This window comes from Bidens hawaiensis, unplaced genomic scaffold, assembly GCF_021521415.1.
Source record: "Bidens hawaiensis isolate Kalapana, Puna unplaced genomic scaffold, B.hawaiensis_p1.1 tig00040007_1, whole genome shotgun sequence".
NCBI classification, from domain to species: domain Eukaryota; kingdom Viridiplantae; phylum Streptophyta; class Magnoliopsida; order Asterales; family Asteraceae; genus Bidens; species Bidens hawaiensis.
The window spans coordinates 1-22,440 of NW_027497041.1; the positions used below are offsets into that span (position 1 = coordinate 1).

Sequence of the window (22,440 nt, forward strand, 5' to 3'; positions counted from 1 at the left end):
TAATGTTACAAGTATCCATATTTTCCTATATTTTTACCGATCATATTACCCTAAATTTAGTTGACATTTTAGCCTTATTAAACCTTCTTTGACCATCTCAGTGTTTAACTTTATTTTAGTTTAGTTTTTACTTTAAATGTTCACTTATTAATTTATTATCAATATAAATGTTCACTTATTAATTTATTATCAAAATATTACAACTGAACGTATCACTTCACCGTAATTGTATTAGATTAATCTATAGTTTTAATGCACGTAACACATTAAGTATTTGGCAATCTTAACCTTATACTCACAAAGTCAAGTAGATTTACACACATCACAATTCAAGCCCATATGGCTAGGAGAGACATAAGGCCTGCACCAAGGAAAAGAGAAACATTGGAAGCAAGTAAAAGGATCTTATTATTTTGCATTCTAGGATTCTTAAAGTCTGTTGAAAGGAGGTTGACAAGCGCCATATAAATCAAGATCCCGGCTGCTGCAGCATCTAACACACCTTCCATGATAAGCGCTTTTGAACTGTTCTCGTCATATGTGTTGCTCATTAATATTCCAACAACAATCCCGCTTGGAGTGGTGAGCGCGAAACAAGCTCCCATCACCATTGTAGTCACTGACTTGATTTTTGCCTACAATATATGCATTTGCATCATATCATTTAGGTTTCATAATTATTATCATTGCTTGATAACATTTAGAATTAGGATTACCGAAGTTGTTCTAAAGAAATGTATTAAATAACAAATTGTGATTCAGATATTAAGTTATAAACTAAACATGTTATTTTTAAAGTTATTATTTTATTTTTATTATTGTTTATGGTTTTTATTAGAACATACTTATTGACCGTTACATGTTATTCGTTGTCTTTTGACCGAGCTGTTTTAGCCTAACTGGTTTTTGCTCCTATGTATACAAGAATTTGTGGATCCATTACTGGTTAAAATCTGTACGCACCTGAAAGATGTTTCCTCCAAGACCTAATCCTTCGAACATTTGATGGAAGGATAATGCTGCAATAAGCGGTTTTATTGTTTTGGGGCTTTTAGAAGCGCCCAACGACAATCCTATGATCACTGAGTGAATGACGATCCCCAGTTCCAGCACCTAAAAGTTAAAAACATAACGTGGTTATGAAACCTTTAGCAGTTGTGGTGGTTTTTCTTCTATTAATTGTCTAGTTGTTTGACATGTTGCAGATAGTCATTACTATAATTATGTTATTGATGTCTTTCTTACAAAATGTTTAATTGTTCGGTCTCAATCAATTGTCAGATACATAAGTAATACATATTATATTATTATATAATAATTAACACAAATTTTACTCCCTTACCATAAAACATACTCCGTATTTTTGAGTTTTGGCCCATTTATTTCATTGGTCTCTTGTAATATTTGGTGTTTTCAAGTTACTAGCGTCTTATTAATATCTGTTAGTGAAAGTTGCCATTAAAACAAAAATGAAATAGTTGTTAGTATATATACAATGATGTGATATGTTGTTATAAATATTAAGTATAAGTTAAATAATTAATTTCAGTGATTTAAAGATTAAGATGCTGTTATGTAATTTGATTTTTTGTTACTTGTTAATGCTATTCGTTGCCCAAAAGTTTCTAAGTAGTTAAGGGACAGATTATATACACAATAATTGGCAAAGGTAATCACACTCACAAAATTATACTATTCATAAAAATGAATTTTTTTACAAATGTTTTTGTTTTTAGCTAAACTTTAATTGTTATTCATATTTTGGTGCGATGGTAAGATGATTATAATGTGAAATAAGATTTAAAATGTTTAATCCCTATAGAATGCAACATTTAACCGTTCAATAATATTTTTTTACATATTTATTTACTTTCTCTAAAGTCTAAACTTTAATAAAGTTTTCATAGATTCCTCAAATTTGTATAAAGTAACTTTTTGTATCCTTCTTTCCTTGATCATTAAACGAAATGCTTGTATTGTACATAAAATTCCTAGTTAGATTACTAATAAAAAATTACAAGAAAATAGAATATCAATATATATAACATAAACTTTATGTGTTTAGTAATCAATAACATATAATAATAGAATTAATATAACTGCAATGGAATTATTATAACTACAAAACAGAATTAATTCTATTATTTAAATAATTAATGATTATTATAACTACGAAAAAAAGTTCAAATCATATCATGTCTCCTAACAACAATGAAGATATAATAGTAACCACCAAGTATTTATCAGTCAAGAGGAAAAAATCGAACATTAGACTTGAATAAGAGACATAAAAAATTATATAAGAGGGTGTGATTTTCAATCCACGTGACAACACCATCTTATTTTATGTAAGTAAGGTGCATGACTTTTTTTTTATGACAAAGGTTTGTCACATAAAATCTTTTCATTGTTAACCATTGAAGAGTTAATATAAATTAATAAAGTTCTAGAGTACTTGTGGGTAGGTGTTGTCGGTAATTTTGTGATTTATGAGTAAGTAATGGTAGAAATGAGGTGACATCACATGATTGACCGGCGCATTGATGATACTCATTAGTGCACTTCCCTTTAGGCTACGGGGTATACACCAGTGAGCAACATCCATTGGTCCTACGTGACAGCCACATGACAACTCACCATCACCGGCCTAACTGGAACACCCCCCCCCCCCCTTTTATATATTGGTCACGCGTAACCTGAGCCCACTGAGGGTGGTCACTCGTGTCAGTGAGGTTTCATGTGGGGCCCTTAGCATTTCTATTTATTAAAGACACAATTATATAAATATTATATGAATCTGAAAAAATAAAAATGAAGAATGGTGAAGAATGATTGAGAGTAGTGTATTTCCTTGGTTGAAGGGTGTTAAAGGGTGATGCTGAATAATAAGAGGAAAACTGACGTGACGAATAAGAGAAATGGTATTAAGGTTGTAGTCATCCTTTAGCCTAAGAAATAATGCAATCTCGAAAATTAGAATGAGGGGGAAGAAGGCCAACGCCTAACCAAGATTTGGTGGCAAAAAGGAAGATAAACACAGAGAGACCATGGATGGTTATAAATTAAGAGGAATGTTTGTGTACAAAATGATCTTAATATGAAAACGTAGGAAACAATACCAATCTACTGAAAATAAGAGCGTATAAAACAATATCGACTACAATATTAATCTACATAAACAACGTTTTATAATAACAAAGAAAAAACCCTAATAATAAACAAAATTAACAACAATATAATGGCAGCAAATACTTATAACGACCTAAGAAAAAAATCATAATAATAATAAAATGTAAATAAGCAAATACTTATAACGTCTCATAATCGAAAATAAGTAAATACGAACAAAAACTAACAGCAAACACTTATGAAAACTAACCTGAAGAAACGTGGATCTACTCACTGGTAGCAGATCTACTTTCCTCGGGTGTGATTATACTATTTCACCGATGGTTCTTCTGGATCAGTGTTCTTCCACCTACAAAATGAACAGTGCCGTTACTTACCCCTCAGAAAGGGACAGAGGGGTCCTCTTTGGGGTAACCCTCCGACGTGAGAATAAGTATATGTAGGAGAAGATAATAATGTGAGAGTCAGGGAATTTGGAGAGTATTGCTTAATAGCTGAATACTGTATGTTACTCTGTATGATTATGTGATTGTGTTTCTGTATGTAACTGACTGTGAGTGAATGTAATTCAATATGATTGAATGTGATATCACTGCCTGTAACTGTCAATGATTGAGTATGAATGTGTCCATCAAAGTGGAGTTGATGCTGTATTTATAGTGCTAGGGTTTCCACTGATTGGGCTCAGCCTCGTTGGCCTCCTCCAATCGCACTGTGCCACGTGTCCTCTGGGACACCTGGCGCTTTCTCGTTGGTTGTAATCACGTGGTAGCACATGTGTCATGCTGAGTTGTCGACCTTTCATTTGGCAGCTGTCAACATCAGCATATTCTTACTCCTTAAAAAGATACCTTCTAGAAGGTTGTCTGACGTGCACAATCAAGGTTGCCCTAATCCTGATTTGGATAAGGACGAGGTCGATTATGTGCATGTGTGATATGCGCCAATCCTGAGGATGCGCGAGGTCTTCTGTTTATTCTCACGCGCAGATGTTATATGCGCAGATGTGATATGCACGAGCATGTGATATGCGCCGCGCGCTGATGCGCCGCGGGCACATGTGATGCGCGAGCATATGTGTGCCTGGGCATATGATGCCTGAGCATGTGTGGTGCCTGGGCATATGATGCCTGAGCATGTTTTGTATGCGCCATGCGCATAGGTTTTGGCTTTGTGCCTTCATAATGTCTTTATCTTGTGGTTTGACCCGCCTTGCTCGTTGTTGAGGCGGGTACATACCTCTTCAAGCCCCCCCCAGTCTAATGTGTGTCTTATCTCGCGCTAGCGCGGTAAGATAGATATTAGACTTACTGATTTGGTCTTTTTAATGGGGTTTTGTCGTTTTCTTGGTTGTTTCCATCGTTGCGCGAAGTTCTATCCATTTGGTTGAAACGAAGGGTCCAAACACGTGGTTAGTTGGTGGTGACGTGCGCCGTAAACGTGTCAGACGTTTCGTGTGCTCGAGGTGCTATAGTTGCCTTTCATGTCCCCTCGCACAGCTGTCTGGAACACGTGTCGCGCTCGCATTGGTTTGCACCTGCGAGTGGGGGCGCGTCTCTGCTCCGTAGCAGTTCCGTTACGTTTTTATGTCCCCTCAAACAGTGTCAAGGACACGTGCCGCGGCCACGTTGGCTTACAGCTGCGAGTGGGGGCGCGTGAAATCCGATCAGTTGTCAAATTTCTCTCTCCTGGGCCTATAAAAGCAGGCCCTTAGGAAATTTTTTATCTTCATCTTCATTGTTGCTAATTTTCGAATTTCTGCATTTCATATTCTGATTTGAGTGTATTCATCGTTTCGAATCTTCGATTATCTGCTGCTGCAGTTTTATGTCTGATAGTTCAGACTCCTCTAACCCCTCAATCACCTCTATTGCCTCTCGAAGATGCCGTGTGAAATCTGTGGTGATGTCGACATTGAAGCAAAAGGGCAAGGGGAAGAGGGTTGTTGAAACCACATCGGAGGAAGTAGGGAGGACCAAGGCCACGAAAAGGTGGAATGAAATCCCCTGCAAATTGAGGCAGGCCGATCTCGACAGCCTCATCTCGTCACAGGGTTTTCTCCCTGTGTTTGGCTGCATGTTGCCTGTGGCCGGGCAAACGGCGGCGGACCCGCCTCCCAGCTATATTTCACTGTACACCCATTTTTTCACCCACTGCAACCTTCGTCTTCCGATGACAAGGTTTGTAGGCGCGGTGTTATGGTTTTTTGGGATACATATATCCCAAGTCCATCCGTTTGGACTTGTGCGCATGACTCATTTCGAGTTCATGTGCAAATCACAGCGCGAGGAGCCCACCCCTCGTCGCTTTCAATTTTTTTACAAGCCCAAGATCCAAGATTCTTGGATCTCCTTTATTCCTCGCAGTCAGAAGGTTAAGTGCAGCACCGTGTCATTCAAGAGCCTTCATGACTGGTCTGAGAGGTTCTTCTACATCAGGGCTGGTGTAATCCCCATCCGCATGACGATGCGCGCGATCGATTCTGCGCCCGCGGATGCGGATGTTATTAAGAACCCAACCGGCGCCTGGGTTAAGAAACTGACCGCCGAACCATCCCCCGCCAAGAAAATTCGCGAGGAGGCGCTGGTGGGGGTCGGTATGAGTAAGCTGTGGGCCGACCGCGCGGCGGAGCCTGTCATCCAAGTGGACGGCTTGCGTAAGTTATCGCATTGCTTTATTTCCGCGCTAATAAAATTTGCCTTTGCTGATATTATTTGTCTTGTTTTTGCGCAGTAACCAAGGAGTTTTTCCACGCCGCCTACGACGATCAAGTGGAGGGTGGCTCCGTCCCGCTGGGGGCTGGGGAGGTGTGCTTCCCAGATCGCTTCGATGACATGTTCATCCCTGTGGATCTGGAATTTGACTTTGATAGCGACGCGCCTGGTAAGCCTTCGCCCTTATGCTTATTCCTTTAGAATACCAAAGTTTATTAACAGTTGTGTTGCTTGTATTTGCAGATGCGCTCGAAAACTACGAGCTGGAGCTCGCGGAAGAGGAGGAGGAGGAAGAGGAGGCGCCCCTACTAAAGCGCAAAAGCTAAGGGGAAATCTGGCGCAGGGGGCAGTAAGAGACAAAAGAAAGATGACACCCCTGTCGCTCATCCCCATTCTCAAACGAAGGGACCTGAGGAAACCCAGGTGTTTACCACCAAGGTTTCTTTAGCTTCCCTGCCTGTGAAAGTGGGCAGACCTCCTGTCCACTTGAGGTATGGTGGCGTGACCTCCTCCCTTCGCGCGGCTGAAGAGAGTAGCAGTGTCGCGCCTGCGAAAGGTATACTCTGCTTACCCCTAATGGTTCAATGAGGGCGATTCTGATTGAATTATTTTAAATCTTTTCGCATTTGAATGTTTGCAGGACCGGCGACGGTAGCAGATCAGCCGCAGGCGCGACAATGTGCTGAGGCTGCGCCGGGGGCTGCTTCGAAGTCCCCTGTTCTACCCTCAGAAAAGGGTAGAATGAACTTTATGGCGATGTTCGCCGCGCGAACAGAATTGCGCGAAGGTATGTTTTGCGCCATTGTCTTCTGAATTTTTTGTTTTGATCAAATCATAAACCCTTTTTTGTTGTTGATTTGTTCATAGGAGTTGTAGCTGGCGTAGAAGCTGCTGGTGACACTCCTGGCGCCGTTGCCGGCGCCGCTGGTTCTGCTCCTGCTCCTGCTAATGCTGAGTCTCCCCTTATTGGGATTACAAAGGAGCAGGAAGCCGTGTTGCGCGCCGAACTGGCGGCGTCGAGACCTCCCTCGCCTCCTCCTACGCGCAGCCCTCTCCGCGAGGCTGGTTTGGAGCCCTCCAGGTCGCAGGAGATTTGGCCGATTGAAGAAGATGAGGGAGCTCAAGCTGAAGACTCCTTCGGAGTCCGTGCCAGCCCTGCGATGCCACAAGACTTCGCAGCGCATACTTCTGGTGGGGCTGGCGCTGACTTTTCTGCTTCATCCCCGCAGGTATGTTTTTAATTTGTTGCTCTGCTGCGCGTACTTCCATATAAGTATGTTTTTATGACTTAGAACATTTCTTGTGTTTTGCAGGAAGGTGACCACGTTTACCGCCCGAGATGGAATATTAACGAACACAGTTCCTTCCAATCCATGGGTGTATGCGAGGACTTCTGGGCTCATGCCGTGCCTCCTACTGAAAGGAGGTATCAGGAGGGGCGCACCCGCGCTGACTTGCTCAACGATCACATTTTCGCTGGGTCAGCTTTCTTTGCTGCCTCCCAAGAGCTTCATCGTGATTATATTAAAGTACGCGATGCTCTTGTGGCAGCCCAGCAAGAGGCTAAGGTGGCTGCCTGGAACCTTTCTGATGCTCGCGCACGAGCTGAGAAACTCCAGGCGGAGCTCAGCGAAAATCGAGCAAGTGCCAACACCGCCTTTATTAAGCGCGGGCATGAGCTCCAAGCTGCGCGGGAGAAGCAGCAGGTGGCGGAGGCCGAAGTTACCAAGTACGCGCGGAGAGTGCGTGTCTTGGAACAGCAGGCGGAGGCGCGTGACCAAGCTATCGTCCAGAGTATCACTGAGAAATCATCACTGGAGAGTGAGGTTGCGCGCCTGAAGAAGGAGTTGGCGGCCGCGCAGGCCGATAGAGATGAGGCCTTGGCGACGGCAGCGTCTAGCCAGGAAGCACTTGATGCTGCGCAGGCGGAGAAAGGAAAAATTTTGGCGGCAGCAGCGTCTGATAAAGAGGAGCTAAAAAAGACCAAGGAAACTGTTGAGTTATTAAACTCCCAGGTTCCTGCCCTCGAGACGTCTGTTGCTGGCCTCGCGCAGGATCGCCAATGGCTGGTGTCACAGGGCATGACTCGTTGCGCTTTGGCGATGAAATATTCTGCCGAGTTTCAGGCCCTTGTGATGGACTGCAATGCTGCCGCGCGCTTGGTGGGTCGAGCTGAAGGGTTTACGGATGGCTATGAATATGGCATGTTGAAGAAGAACCCATCCGAGTACCCTTACAAGAGCGACGCGGCCTGCGCGGACATGGCCGCGGTGGGGGAGAAGTATATGAATACTCCCATCCCCATACTTGTGCAGGTACCTTGACCTTAATGAGTTTTTCTTGATTAATTTTCCAAGTGTTTTGTACTCAATACTTTTCTAATGATTTGCAGATTGCTGCGCTTTCTGACCAGCCCGACCTCGGCGCGCTAAAGAAGTTACTCGATGAATGCGAGAGGGCTGGTGGCGATGATGGTGGCGCGGGGGATGTTGCCCCTGCCAGCGGCTCTGGCGCGGCGAAAGAATCTGCTCCTGACACCGTCGTGATAGAAGACTCCATTGAGGAGGAAGAACTTGACTATGGTCAGTTCGGAGATGAGGAGCGGGCCGCGCCAGATGCTGCGGGAGATGATGAGGGTGATGAAGTGGCTGACGTCGACGTGGAGACTTGAGAAGCCCTTCATCTTTCTAAATTTTTTTTTTTTGTTTTTTGTTATACTTGTAATTTGTAACTCATCACACTTGTAAATTTCAATGCTATGGAATGAAATTTTTTTTCCCTTTTTCACATCTTGCGCATTTCCATTCATCTCTTCATGTTTGCTTGTATAGATATAAGATATGCTTGCACGTTAAAATAAGAACAAGGTTGTAAGGAAATTATTTACTTAACCATAGTCCTATTTTGTAAGTGGTTTCGCAGTATCTTGTTTATGCTGACACGCGCGATGACTTTTCACTATTCCTTTTTTGCGCGTCGTTGTCGCGCGTTTTTTATATGGAATTATGAGTTTTAGCCATTACATGTCAGCATGTGTTACTCAGATATCCACTATGATTCCGCGCGCGACCTCGACCTGAGACCTTAACAACTATGATTTGGCATGTACTTTGCCTTAGTTGTGTTTAGGGATTTTTATGATCAGGCTGCGCGGGAAGTAAGATGGATGTTTGTGAGTGTTTTGTGCTAAGGCTCTTTGTTTTGGGCTAAGGCCCTGACGTTTTTAGAGTTAAGACTCGTTAACGTGTTTGAGCTAAGGCTCGTAGGTTTGGGCTAAGGCCCTGACGTTTTAGAGTTAAGACTCGTTAACGCGTTTGAGCTAAGGCTCGCGCATGTATGTTTTACTTCGTTTTATTTTGTTTTGAAGTCAATATAGTGTTGTCATATTGCTCCAAATTAATAAAGGAAGTGTGAAACATGTATGCAAAGGTAATAGAACAAATATTGAAAGATAGCGCGAATCATCATTCATGATGGCTTAAAAGCCTTGATTACATATTTGAATTTTTACATGAAGAATTTTCTAAGCTGTGCCGCGTTCCACGCGCGCGGTATCTTTTTTCCATTCAAATCTTTTAAAGTGTACGCGCCTTTCCCCAATTCTTCTGAGATTTGATAAGGTCCTTCCCAATTGGGGGACATTTTTCCTGGGGGTATTGCGCGGCTAGCTTCATTGTTTCGAAGGACAAAATCATTTTTCTTGGAGTGGCACTCTTTAACGCGCTGATTATAATATTTTTCCAGCTTTTTCTTGTATTTGGCTTCATTGATGATAGCCGCTTCTCTGCGCCCTTCAAGCAAGTTGAGGTCCAATCTTCTTTCGCGCTCGTTATCAGTCTTGCTCATCATGAGTACCCTATGGGATGGGCATCCAATTTCTGCTGGGATCATAGCCTCTGTCCCATAGGTTAGGCTGAACGGGGATTCGCCATTGCTAGTTTTGCTTAATGTCCTGTGCGCCCACAGGACATTAGGTAACTCTTCGACCCAAGAATGGGATTCTCCCTCCAACCTTTTCTTCAGCCCATTTAACAAACTTTGATTCGCGCGCTCCACTTGGCCATTCCCCTGAGGGTGGTAGACCGAAGTGAAGATTTGGTTGATGTGCAATTCTTTGAGCCAGCTAGATATCTTCCTGTCAGTGAATTGTTTGCGATTGTCGCTCACAATTTCCATAGGAAGGCCAAAACGGCAAATGATGTGGCTCCAGATAAATTGTTTCATCGCCTCAGCTGTGATTTTTGCTAGTGGCTTGGTCTCAACCCATTTTGTGAAATAGTCTACCGCCACTACCAAAAATTTCACTCGTCCTTGCGCTTGCGGCAGGGGCCCCACAATATCAATGGCCCATTTGTGGAAAGGCCATGCGGAGGTCACTGGAATCAAGTTGTTCTTTGGCCGCATGGTGTTTGGCGCGTAGCTCTGACATGCCTTGCATTTTTGGATTTCTTTTAGCGCATCCAAGTACATGCCTGACCAATAGTAGCCTGAGCTCATTGCCTTGGCAACCACCATGCGCGGGCCAGCGTGTATTCCGCAGATTCCTTCGTGAATCTCCCTAATCACATAGCTTGCTTCTTCAGCATCCAGGCATTTCATGAGCGGTCCAAGATAAGAGCGTCGATATAATGTACCATCAAGTAGGTCATAGTTCTGCGCCTTGTGTCTTATCTTTCTCGCCTGTGCGCGATCGTCCGGTAACTTCCCCTCCTTCAGGAATTCCATTATTGGAGTTATCCAGGATGAAGGGGTTGTATGAATTACAAGGACAGATTGCGTTTGCACTGACGGGTTGCTCATCACTTCCACCCTGACATCTTTGCCAAAGTGATCAAAATTAGTTGATGCCATCTTACTCAACGCGTCAGCGGTCTTGTTTTCGCTGCGCGAGATGTGTATGATTTTGAAGAAGTCAAACTGCTCAACGAGCTTTTTTGCCTGCTCTAGATATAGAGGCATGGTGTTCTCCTTGGCATCATAAAGGCCATTGACCTGTGCAGCTACCAAGTAAGAATCAACATGGACCTCTAGCCTTTTAACTCCAAACTTGCGCGCAATGCGCAGACCAGCCAGCAGGGCTTCATACTCAGCCTCATTGTTGGTACTCTTGAAGTCCAACCTAATAGCATAAGTATATTCATGATTATCAGGGTCCACCAGTTTGAGGCCTGCGCCGGACCCTTCGCTGTTGGAGGCTCCATCAGTGAATAGCCTCCAAACATCTTCTTCATCATTTGCTCGCGGAGGCTCTACCTCGCGCTGAGCTTCTTCAATCTTTCCCTCTGGGATTTCCGTGATGAAATCCGCTAAAACTTGACCCTTTATTGCTGGACGGGGCTTATAGGTGATCGTGTGTTCACCTAATTCCAGCGCCCACTTTGTCAGCCTTCCGGATAGCGCGGGGCGTCGCAAGACTTGCTGGATGTTGTAACCTGTCAGAACTTCAATAAGATGACCATTGAAGTATCTATGAAGCTTGCGCGACGCGTGTGTTAGTGACAAAACTAACTTTTCCATGATGGAATAGCGCGTCTCAGGGTCTGTCAGCACCCGACTCACATAGTATATTGGCGTTTAGATCCCCTTGCGATCCACCAATAATACTGCGCCGATGGCGCGGTCTCCAGCTGACAAGTACAATGTAAGGGTTTCGCCAGGAAGTGGAGCTGTGAGCGCGGGCAGCTTTATGAGACATTCTTTTATTTCATTGAAAGCTTGCTCAGCCTCAGGCGTCCACTTGAATTGGCTCTTCTTCAAGCAGTTCCTCAAAGTGTTAACAAATGGAGTAGATTTGCTGGCGTGGTTCGCTAGGAACCTGTTGATTGACACCAATCTACCATTCAGCTTCTGAACCTCTTTCATGGTGGATGGTGAAGGCATGTCAAGGATGGCTTCCACCTTTTCAGGGTTCACATTGAAACCATCCTTAGTGACCATTACACCAAGAAATTTCCCCTCTTCCGCGCCGAAAGTACATTTGCTCGGGTTGAGCTTCATGTTGACTTCCGTTAAGCGCTGAAGAGTTTCCTCGATGTCTTTGAGCATTTGTCTCTCCTCCCTGCTCTTGATCACCAAATCATCAACGTAGACTTCTAGATTTCTTCCGATTTGTTCACTGAAAACCGAATCCATAAGTCTCTGATAAGTGGCGCCCGCATTCTTTAAACCAAAGGGCATTTTTGTGTAACAAAAAACACCCTTGTCGGTTCTGAAGGCAGTCTTGTCTTCGTCTTGTGGTGCCATTTGAATCTGGTGATAGCCTTTGTAGGCATCCAGGAAACATTTGAGCTTGAATGGCGCCACGGAGTCCACCTTTGCGTCGATGTTTGGGAGGGGGTAACAGTCTTTCGGACATGCTTTGTTGAGGTCCTTGAAGTCAATACACATCCTCCATGACCCGTTGCTTTTCTTTACCATCACAGGATTGGCTACCCACGTCTGGTATCGGATCGGGCGGATGATGTTTGCGCGCAACAGGTCCTCAACTTGCTCATTCATGGCCTTCGCCTTTTCATCCCCCATGATTCTCTTTTTCTGAGCAATTGGCTCTACCGACTTGAACGTGTTAAGAGAATGTTGCGCCAAGTCTCGCGGGACCCCAGTCATATCGGAGTGTTGCCACGCGAAGACCGACGTGTATTTTGTGAGCAACCTTTTCATTCTCAATCTCGTTTCGTCTGAAATGGTAGCGCCAATTGTGACCGTTTGCTCTGGGAATTTTGGGTTTAAAATCCACTTCTCTGGCGCATTGTCCGCCATTGGAAGTTTCATTCTCCCTTCCCGCGGCGTACTTGTCACTGCGCACAAATGATCGCGGTAAACAAATGTTACGCCCGTTGGTGTAGGGAACCCTAATGCGCCGTGCGCTGGCGACGGTATAGCATTAAATTTTGCAATCGTTCCCCTACCCAGGATCATATTGTGGCATGACGTGGTGGGCAAGACCAAGAAGTTGACAACTTCGGCTCGCTTGTGCTCATCATCCCCCATAGTTAGTTCAAACTGAATTTGACCTAGGGGATGAATGATTTCATTTGAAACACCACAGATTGGTGCGTTCACCATCTCGAGCCGCGCTTGGTCTGCCGGGTCTAACTTTCTGAAACATTGCTCATACATAATGTCAGATTCGCTTCCAGTGTCCACCAGGACCTTTGACACTTCGTAATGAGCAATGTGTGTGGTGATGACGAGAGGGCTGCTGATTGAAGGGCCTCCCCTGATTCTTGGGAAGATAACTTGCTGCTCGCGCCAATCTCCGTGGATTTGCGCGCTTCTCTTTTTTGACGTCTGCCCTTGTCGTCCCCCCTCAGCCACACAGATTCTTTTGTATTTCTTGCTGGCAGAGGCTCCTTCCGGTTGCTCATCTTCTATTCTTGTGTTTTTCACCAAGTGAGCCAGCCTGCCTGATTTTACATCCTTCTCGATCGCATCCTTTAAATGATGGCATGCGTCGGTGTTGTGGCCCGGGGACCTGTGAAATTCACAATATTTGCCACTGTTTTGCGGTCCCTTGTAGTGTAGTTGCTTGGGGGGCTTGAATTGGACATTCTCAGTACTTAACACCTGTGAAGGTGTTTTAGTGAGGGGAGTCCATATTCTTGGCAGAGGTCTGCTAGGATCTCTGCCGCCCTCCCTCTTGTCACCCTCCCCGCGATTACGAACATCTTTTTGGGGCTGGGGTGAGCTTGGTTGCGTTTGCTTTTCTGCGGAAGAAAAACTTGTTGGTTGCAACCTGGACCATACAGAGTTCTGTTTGGCCCTCTTCTCTTTGCTGCGCGGTGATTCAGCCTGATGCGCTCTTTCTCTTGCCCTATCTTTGGCAATCTGTTTTTCATTTCCTCGCGAAGACTCGCGATGCTTCCATTAGTTTTTGCCCAAGTGGTGGGCATACCATCTCTGCTTACGAGAGCTCGGTGGAGTTGATCACTGCGCGCAGCCTTGTATAAAAGCCACGCGCAGGAGTTGCTCAGTTATACCCCCGATTGCCAAAGACTCCTGATTGAAACGAGTGATGTAGTCCTCAATCGTTTCATCATTCCTGCGTACGCAGTGCATGATGTCATCAGGATCGCGCGTGTGTCTGCGCTGCTGTACGAAGTGGGCTTGAACTTTTCCAATAGTTCCTCGAACCCATCAATTTGCCCAGTCGGCAAGCTCTCGAACCAGACCCGCGCCGCGCCCGTAAGGCAGCGGGCAAACATGTGACACCATGTTGGCATCGTCCAGCTCTCTAGGTTTCCCGTGTTATAGAAACCTTGCAAAAAGTCATCTGGATCTGTTGTACCATCATATTTGCCCAGACCACTTGGCATCTTGGTCTTGTGCTGGATGGGGGCCTTAGCGATGCGCTCAGTAAATTTTGAGTGCTTCACTAAGATGGCCGGCCTGTACGGCGTGGTTACGTCCACTTGCCCCCTCACTGGCGGGCTGTACGGCATGTGCAGATCCAGATCTGCTCTGGCTCCAGGCGCCATGTTCACAGGCGCGCGGAGTTGTGAGCCTCCTGCATGAGTATCTCGCGTCTTCCTCATGCTATGCACTTCTTCATCACTGAACTCAGTGTGTGCAGTGTGAACAGAATGTCCTTCTTCCGGCGCGCGCGGCCTTTTTGTAGTCTGCTTATCAAACGCTTGCCTTTGTGTTTGGTCGGCTAGCTTTTTCTGTTTGACCATTTCATTGTACTTTTCCATTAAACGCCGCTGCTCGTTTATGAGCCATTCATTCGGATCATTTGTTTCTTCTTCTGGACCCATTGGTCCTTTCAGTTTCGCGCCGGCAAGATTTTGTAACGTGAGATCGTCTGGAGGAGTTTCAGTCTGGCCGTGAGGGGTTGTGATGAAGGGACGGTTACTGGTGGTGCGCGTAGAATCACGCGGCACCCTCAGAAACTGTTGTCCCTCATTGACACCCTCACGTTCAATATCCTCCAGAGCTTGATCAGCGTTACGAACGCCAGAAACCATGGTGATTGATTTTTTTTTATGTAGATCTGATGAGATTTGATTGCCGTTTGTAACAGTGGATGGCGCCAATGAAGAAACGTGGATCTTCTCACTGGTAGCAGATCTACTTTCCTCGGGTGTGATTATACTATTTCACCGATGGTTCTTCTGGATCAGTGTTCTTCCACATACAAAATGAACAGCGCCGTTACTTACCCCTCAGAAAGGGACAGAGGGGTCCTCTTTGGGGTAACCCTCCGACGTGAGAATAAGTATATGTAGGAGAAGATAATAATGTGAGAGTCAGGGAATTTGGAGAGTATTGCTTAATAGCTGAATACTGTATGTTACTCTGTATGATTATGTGATTGTGTTTCTGTATGTAACTGACTGTGAGTGAATGTAATTCAATATGATTGAATGTGATATCACTGCCTGTAACTGTCAATGATTGAGTATGAATGTGTCCATCAAAGTGGAGTTGATGCTGTATTTATAGTGCTAGGGTTTCCACTGATTGGGCTCAGCCTCGTTGGCCTCCTCCAATCGCACTGTGCCACGTGTCCTCTGGGACACCTGGCGCTTTCTCGTTGGTTGTAATCACGTGGTAGCACATGTGTCATGCTGAGTTGTCGACCTTTCATTTGGCAGCTGTCAACATCAGCATATTCTTACTCCTTAAAAAGATACCTTCTAGAAGGTTGTCTGACGTGCACAATCAAGGTTGCCCTAATCCTGATTTGGATAAGGACGAGGTCGATTATGTGCATGTGTGATATGCGCCAATCCTGAGGATGCGCGAGGTCTTCTGTTTATTCTCACGCGCAGATGTTATATGCGCAGATGTGATATGCACGAGCATGTGATATGCGCCGCGCGCTGATGCGCCGCGCGCACATGTGATGCGCGAGCATATGTGTGCCTGGGCATATGATGCCTGAGCATGTGTGGTGCCTGGGCATATGATGCCTAAGCATGTTTTGTATGCGCCATGCGCATAGGTTTTGGCTTTGTGCCTTCATAATGTCTTTATCTTGTGGTTTGACCCGCCTTGCTCGTTGTTGAGGCGGGTACATACCTCTTCATAACCTAATAATAACAACAAATTGATTCTCACTGTTTTCATGTTAAGAGTGATTTGTATTTGATCCCAAAACTATAGATTAATATACACGAATACAACAGGAATTACTGATCGGGAAAAACAAGATGGATGAATACTTTTAAAGAACGTGTTTTCATTAAAGAATGACATATTATTAGAAATGAGTAATGAACGTTTGCTTGTCGTGAAAACATTATTTTACAAAACTACTTAATACATGGCTCCCACGTAGGTAGAGACGATAGTGTCTCTTCATGACAGATGCCCCAAACAAGAAAAAAATAATATCTCCAATGGATTGGCTTGTCCAAGGAGAAAAGAAAAGACTGAAATACTCATATTCATATTAGATGATTTTCTATTAAGATTTAAGAATACTATTAAACCAATTTTTGTAATAAATAATATATAGTCTAAGCTAAAACCATGATTTGAATAATAGTCTACATTGTAATAACTATTTAGTTAAAAATACTATTTAGACTCACGACCAAACTCCATGTTTATCATTGTAATAACTTGATTACGTTTAGTGATAGAAACCATCATCACATTGTCCAAATGGACAGGATGAACGCCGTTGTAATGATGCCTGAATAGAGAAGACGGGCGCCCCAATAGACAGGATGGACGATTTAGCAAACACTTCTGTCTCTACGAACTGCGGTCCTCCTTTAGTCCGCCCGCCCGACTTATTAACTTAACATATACTTTTTGGAGGTGCTCTTATCAAGAATTTATTATCATAATCTTTTTTTATTTACTATTTTTCTTGCTTACTTGTAATCTACACTATGAATCTACTAGTTTTTATCTCCTGTATTACGGGGTTGCTTTATATTGTTTATTTTAATATTTATTTATTTTTTGAATTTATATTTTTTTATTGTATGAAAGTTAATAATATACTTATGGTTTGATGATAAATTGTTTCACAAATAAATGAGATGTTATAACCCGGTTTAGAAGCTATATGGTTTTGATGAGACCCAAGACCCGTTTATTTTTTTTCTATAAAATTGGTTTTTTTAATTATAAATAATATTTATGAAAGTTAATAATATATTTATGGTTTGATGAGACCCAATACCCGTTTTTTACTATAAAATTGGTTTTTTTGTTTAAATAATATATATCTTTTTTAAAATAAATAGGATATTAATTTTTAGTATATCATATTTTATAGGATTTTTACATCAATAATTTGGTGAGAATAATTTTTTATTTAATGAGATGTTATAACACGTTTAAGAAATATATGGGTTTGGTAAGACTCATATCCATGAATTCAAGTCAAATGCACTATTTAAAAATCAAGCAAATCTAGTGACTCAAAAGGAGGGGAGGGGGGGGGGGGGCGACCACATCGCGACACGATACGTAGGATTTTTATGCTTTCCTTTATATATATTATAGATGATATATATATGCAGATAGTACGTGCTAATCAATACTCAAATCAATTTTCTATGCAAACCTACAAAAACCGCATACACACGTAAATATAATCAGCCTATTTCTTAGTTTTATTATGCCTGGTGACTGGTGAGCATATACAAAAAGTTATACTAATTTTTTTCTAAAAATTGTTTTGTCACTCCTATATAATATGTTGTCAAAATTCTTGAGATTGACATATCAATAATAAATAGCATTAAAAGATAAGACAATTTAATATAACACTCCATATGCTTTCTTTAATTTCTTTGCACTTTAAATGGAATATGTGTAAGGTCACGTCAAATAATATATATTTATAACCCCGACTAATCATTGTGACGTATTTGTAAAATTACCACAAGTAAAGAGATGACATTTAATTATGTAAACTCATTATTTCTATGTTTGATAAATACAAAAAAAATAGTATGCGAAACACTACGTCCACAATGAGGGTGTTAAAATATGTAAGGCTCTATTTTGACGAATTATAGATTAGTATTCACTGCACGAAAATAATTTTCACATCCAAACGTTAATAAAAATAAACTCGTTGCAACGACAAATTTAAATTTTATAAAACATAATATTTTAAAGGTTGTTAGAGGAAACTAAACAAAATTTGTAAAATGTGAAGCTTTGTCACAACTTTACCAACTTGTATGTTTATGCTTAAATGACTTATACATTAAAAGTAAAAGCCACTTCTACAATGTGCCCAAACAATTTTACACTTTAATATGACAAAATGAACAGTAACATGAACAGTACATGTATGTAGTATGTACCGACATGCTACATGGTCTAAACTCTAACATACATATATAATTATTAATTTTAATATTTTTAAGTTACATTAAACCGTAAAACTATGTTTATAGTAATGAAATAATAATAATAACAAAAACTTATATAGATGATTTATAAATAAATCTAAAAGACGTATTCTTGTATTGTACGATTAAAATTATGAAGTTGGTTGGTTGGTCTAATACCATATTACCATCAAATAATCTATTATCTGGCCTATGGCTTATTACTCATTGACAGGACCTCTCATCCTAATCAGTTTTGTACTTTTAGTGAGAAAATTACTATACAATGAAATTAAATAGTCCACATTTTGCATGTGGTTGTAAGCAAAGTGAGTTATGTTTTTTACACATAAAACTCCTCTTTTTCTCACGTACAACACATACTTGCTCGCTACTTACAAACTCTTCTTCGCACAATCACACCTACGACTATCATGTACATGGGGCGGAGCTTCATTAAGACCAGATGCCCAACAGGGCCGGGGCCTTGCTATTTTAGGCTTAGAAATGTGAGTTTATCCCATTACATTTTGGATAATACTATTATCTTAATTTGGTTGGGCCCCTCCTAATCCAAAAGCCTCAACTAAAAATATGTTTTTTGGAAAGTTTTTGCCCCTTAGTTTGAATGCTTAAGTCCAGCCACTGATCATGTATAATCTTCATCCAAGGCCAATCCCGTTGCTTGAAAAATAGAGTCTTTAGATTACTAATTATAAAGATCATGTGAATTAAAAAGGCATTAAAAGTTGGGTGTACTCTCCTTTCAAATGATTTTCTTTTACATATTTTCTTTCTGTAGTAGTATAAGAAAGAGAAACATGTTGGTATAGATATTTTCTTTTAACATCACTGTGTTACCTCATCAATAAATGAAAGTTTTTGTTCAATCATTTTATATTCATCAGTGTAGTATGACAAATTATAGAATAGTTTGTGTCACACAGGTCATAATAAATATGCACCAACAAGTATGGGCATGCTGCATGAGTGTTCGCTATCTACACAACTACTAGAATTAAATAAAATTCATAGCGCGATAAATTAGGACCGTTCATCAATCCAACAAGATTTAGTTGCACAAACGGAGTCTATAGCGTGAATAAAGCAATATTTTTTATCAAGTATTTAAAAGCCATATCTTTATACAATGAAAATGATCGGGTGGGTTAATGGTCCGTCAGTGATCCAAATAACCGTTCAAAAAAGAAAAAAAGTACGAGACCACTGATAAAACGATGAAATACTACTTAACATGTCATGTTGTGTTACTTTGAAGTTTCTAAACAAATAAAATCAAATAATTCACAAGGTTATATTAGATAAAAACTTTTTAGAAGTTTAATATTTTATATCCGTAATAAACTCCCTTAAATCATTTTTTCCCTTTTATTCTTACTCAAACTTTATTTTATTAATCCAACATACATCCGAACATAGTATCATATTAGACTATGTGTAGTGAGCTAACTTTCATATTCACATCAGCCAAGCATGTACACCATATACACCATTCCGGAGCAAGCTAGTGAGTAGCTCGACGGGTGTTAGAGATCGAGAAAGGCTCATGGGTTTTAATCCAATCACTTGGATCCAAGTAATATGGGTGTGTAATGAGACGTCAACCCACTACATACATATATTGAAGTGAAATTCAAAAGATTTACCTGGGAAACAACCCGATAACTACGAACTTCGGCATCATCGGTCTCCAACATCATGGACCCATCAACATGACCATGCATAATCCCCACCTCCATTTCTTGATCCTCACCATCTCCGACCACCTTCGTAACCGCCGCCCTAGCTTGATACGCAGCGGACGAAGTCTCAAACAACAGTGTGGCGATGGTGGCCGCCATTGCCACTAACCCGGTAAGGGGGAAATCCCACCATCCATATCCTTCTAAACAAGGTGAAGTTAACCTCTTAAATGCCTGTGGAAGTATATGAATAAAACCAGTAGCCAGAATCACACCGGCTGCGAATGTTTTCACCACAAAGAACCCGTCTTTGTCCGGGTGTAAGGCGGGGATAATCTTGCCCGCGAAGGGTAGGGAAACGCCGATGACGCCTGCGGTGAGGATGGAAGCAATGGCGATCAGTTTGTAGTGTAAAGCTTTGCTTTTGTCGCCAGGGATTTGTTGTGGTTCACATGTGCAATCTGCAAGAACATTGTGATTACTAGGGTTGAAAACAAGAATGTAGCACATGCTAGCTTTTGAAGTTCCATTTGATTTTGAAATAGATTTGCAATTGTTTTGTAGTGTTTTCTTGTTATATATGGTTGCTAAAGAATTTGTCATCTATTGAGGGAGAATAATAATTTAAGATAGCTTTTGGGACACTAAAAATAAGAAGTAAAACAATCACACAAGGTATTATTCAAATTTTGAATTATTTTGGACGGGTATTTAGGTATGGGACTGATGAAAAAGTTTCACGAGTTCAGGTTTTGATAAATATATAGTATTAGGTTAAATCCGACCTGATTACTCAAAGTCAAATGTCCGTTTACCCTAACAAAAACTAAAGAAAGTTAGCTTTTGATTTTTTTCATTTTTAACGTACATTTGTTTATTAATGCTTATGCTTCATTTTAGTAGATTGATTACGTTAAAAATACATTTTTCTTTTAGGATATATATATACATGTTTAAGTTCAAGAAAGAAATTAAATTATTGCAAGAAATGAAAGAAGTGACTTTAGCCAATAAGAATTTTTCTATTCTTTTTTCTTTTTTTGAAATGGAGGGGTAGGGAGGTAAAATCCAATATTTTTTATATGGAAAGTTTTACTTTTGTTGTTGTAATAATTTATTTGTTTAATTAAATTGTTTATATTCTCATATTATTTGAAATTTATATATCAGATTATATTATCCCTACATTTATGTTAATTCATAGTATCTTAACATCGATTGTTTTGCAATCGAATCCACGTTAGAATATTTCGATCTTCACTTATTATCAATTTGATTTCTTATAGAATATTTCAACGATCAATCATAAATTCAAGGCAATCGCATATATTTTTCCAAATAAGAAGAGATGATTGAGGAATAAATTATCGAAGAGTAATTGCGATCTTCAGTTATCCTCCACCCTCCTTAGTGATTCCGAATTGAATAATTCTATAACCAGGTTATGTTATCATTAATATTAATATCAGTTTTGAACTATCAGTAATTGTAATTGATACATTTTCTTATAACATAATATGATTCACTATTAATTTTATTGATCTGTTAACTTATTCCTTATTTGGCATGATATTACATCAATGTCACCCTTTATTAGTCGGCTTGTTTTTATTAAGAATCAAATCCAAAATTAATTATAAATGTTCTTCACCCACAAAGATTGTTTTCATTATAAAAACATAAAACAATTGGCTTTACCTTTCTACACAACATCAATATATAAACGCATTCTTATATTGGTAAACAAGAGGTGATGGATAACCAATCACCATCATTATGTGAAGGTTATTTTTTGTTCAATTCAATTTGTCGAATTGTTATTGATAATTTGTTTCAGTCAATCGTTTTTTTCTCATTCTTTGTTTTTGTTATAACTGGTAATGATTTGGTTTATATTTTGAGAGGTTGTTAGAAGTTTTGTGTAGGTTATTTTGTGATGTGTGAAAATGTATAATATAAATAAAGAACGAATCACAATTAAGCTTTAAATTTATAAAAACGAAAATCTTATAGAAACCACACAAAACCGGCAAGTGTACCGATCATAAATAGTATAGCATCAAGGAAGTCCGGATGTCGAACTCAAAGACACGTGAAAACGTTTATGATTAAGAAAACTCTAACCAAGACTTACCAAAATAATATTTATTTAATTTTTAAGATTTTATTTAACTACTTAACTTAATTAAAAGAAAACTGTTAACAAAACTCTTAAAGAAAACTTTGATTTAAATTCAACATGTAAAAACGTCTACCTAGGAATGAATCATGTTGAAAGAAATAACAAGACAACGGATTGAAAATATTCAAGACACCGATTATAAAAGATGACACAACTAAAACTTGTTTAAGAAAGTCAAATTACCTCTCAGTCTCTCTAACAAACTCTAACTTATTTTAGTTGATTTTAAAGAACAAACCGGACAAACAATTATTAACGTGTTCAAATGTCGACTCTCCTCTCGGTCTCCTCGACACACTATCCTAATGGAGACGAATACTACGCAACCAAGGATAGAGGAACAATTTAACTTAACCCAAATTAAACCAACTAATTGCACATAAACACTCAAACTTGACAAGACAAAA

At 40.7% G+C, this 22,440-nt stretch overlaps 1 pseudogene across 1 annotated transcript; it reads right to left on the reverse strand.

Moving 5' to 3' along the window:
* Positions 1-322: 322 nt before the first annotated feature.
* On the reverse strand, positions 323-20,485 carry LOC143591723 (zinc transporter 3-like; annotated as a pseudogene). Its single transcript, XR_013145753.1, has 3 exons — positions 19,816-20,485; positions 964-1,113; positions 323-635 (listed from the first exon to the last, which is right to left on the reverse strand). The product of XR_013145753.1 is annotated as a zinc transporter 3-like (transcript).
* Between the last annotated feature and the right edge of the window lie 1,955 nt (positions 20,486-22,440).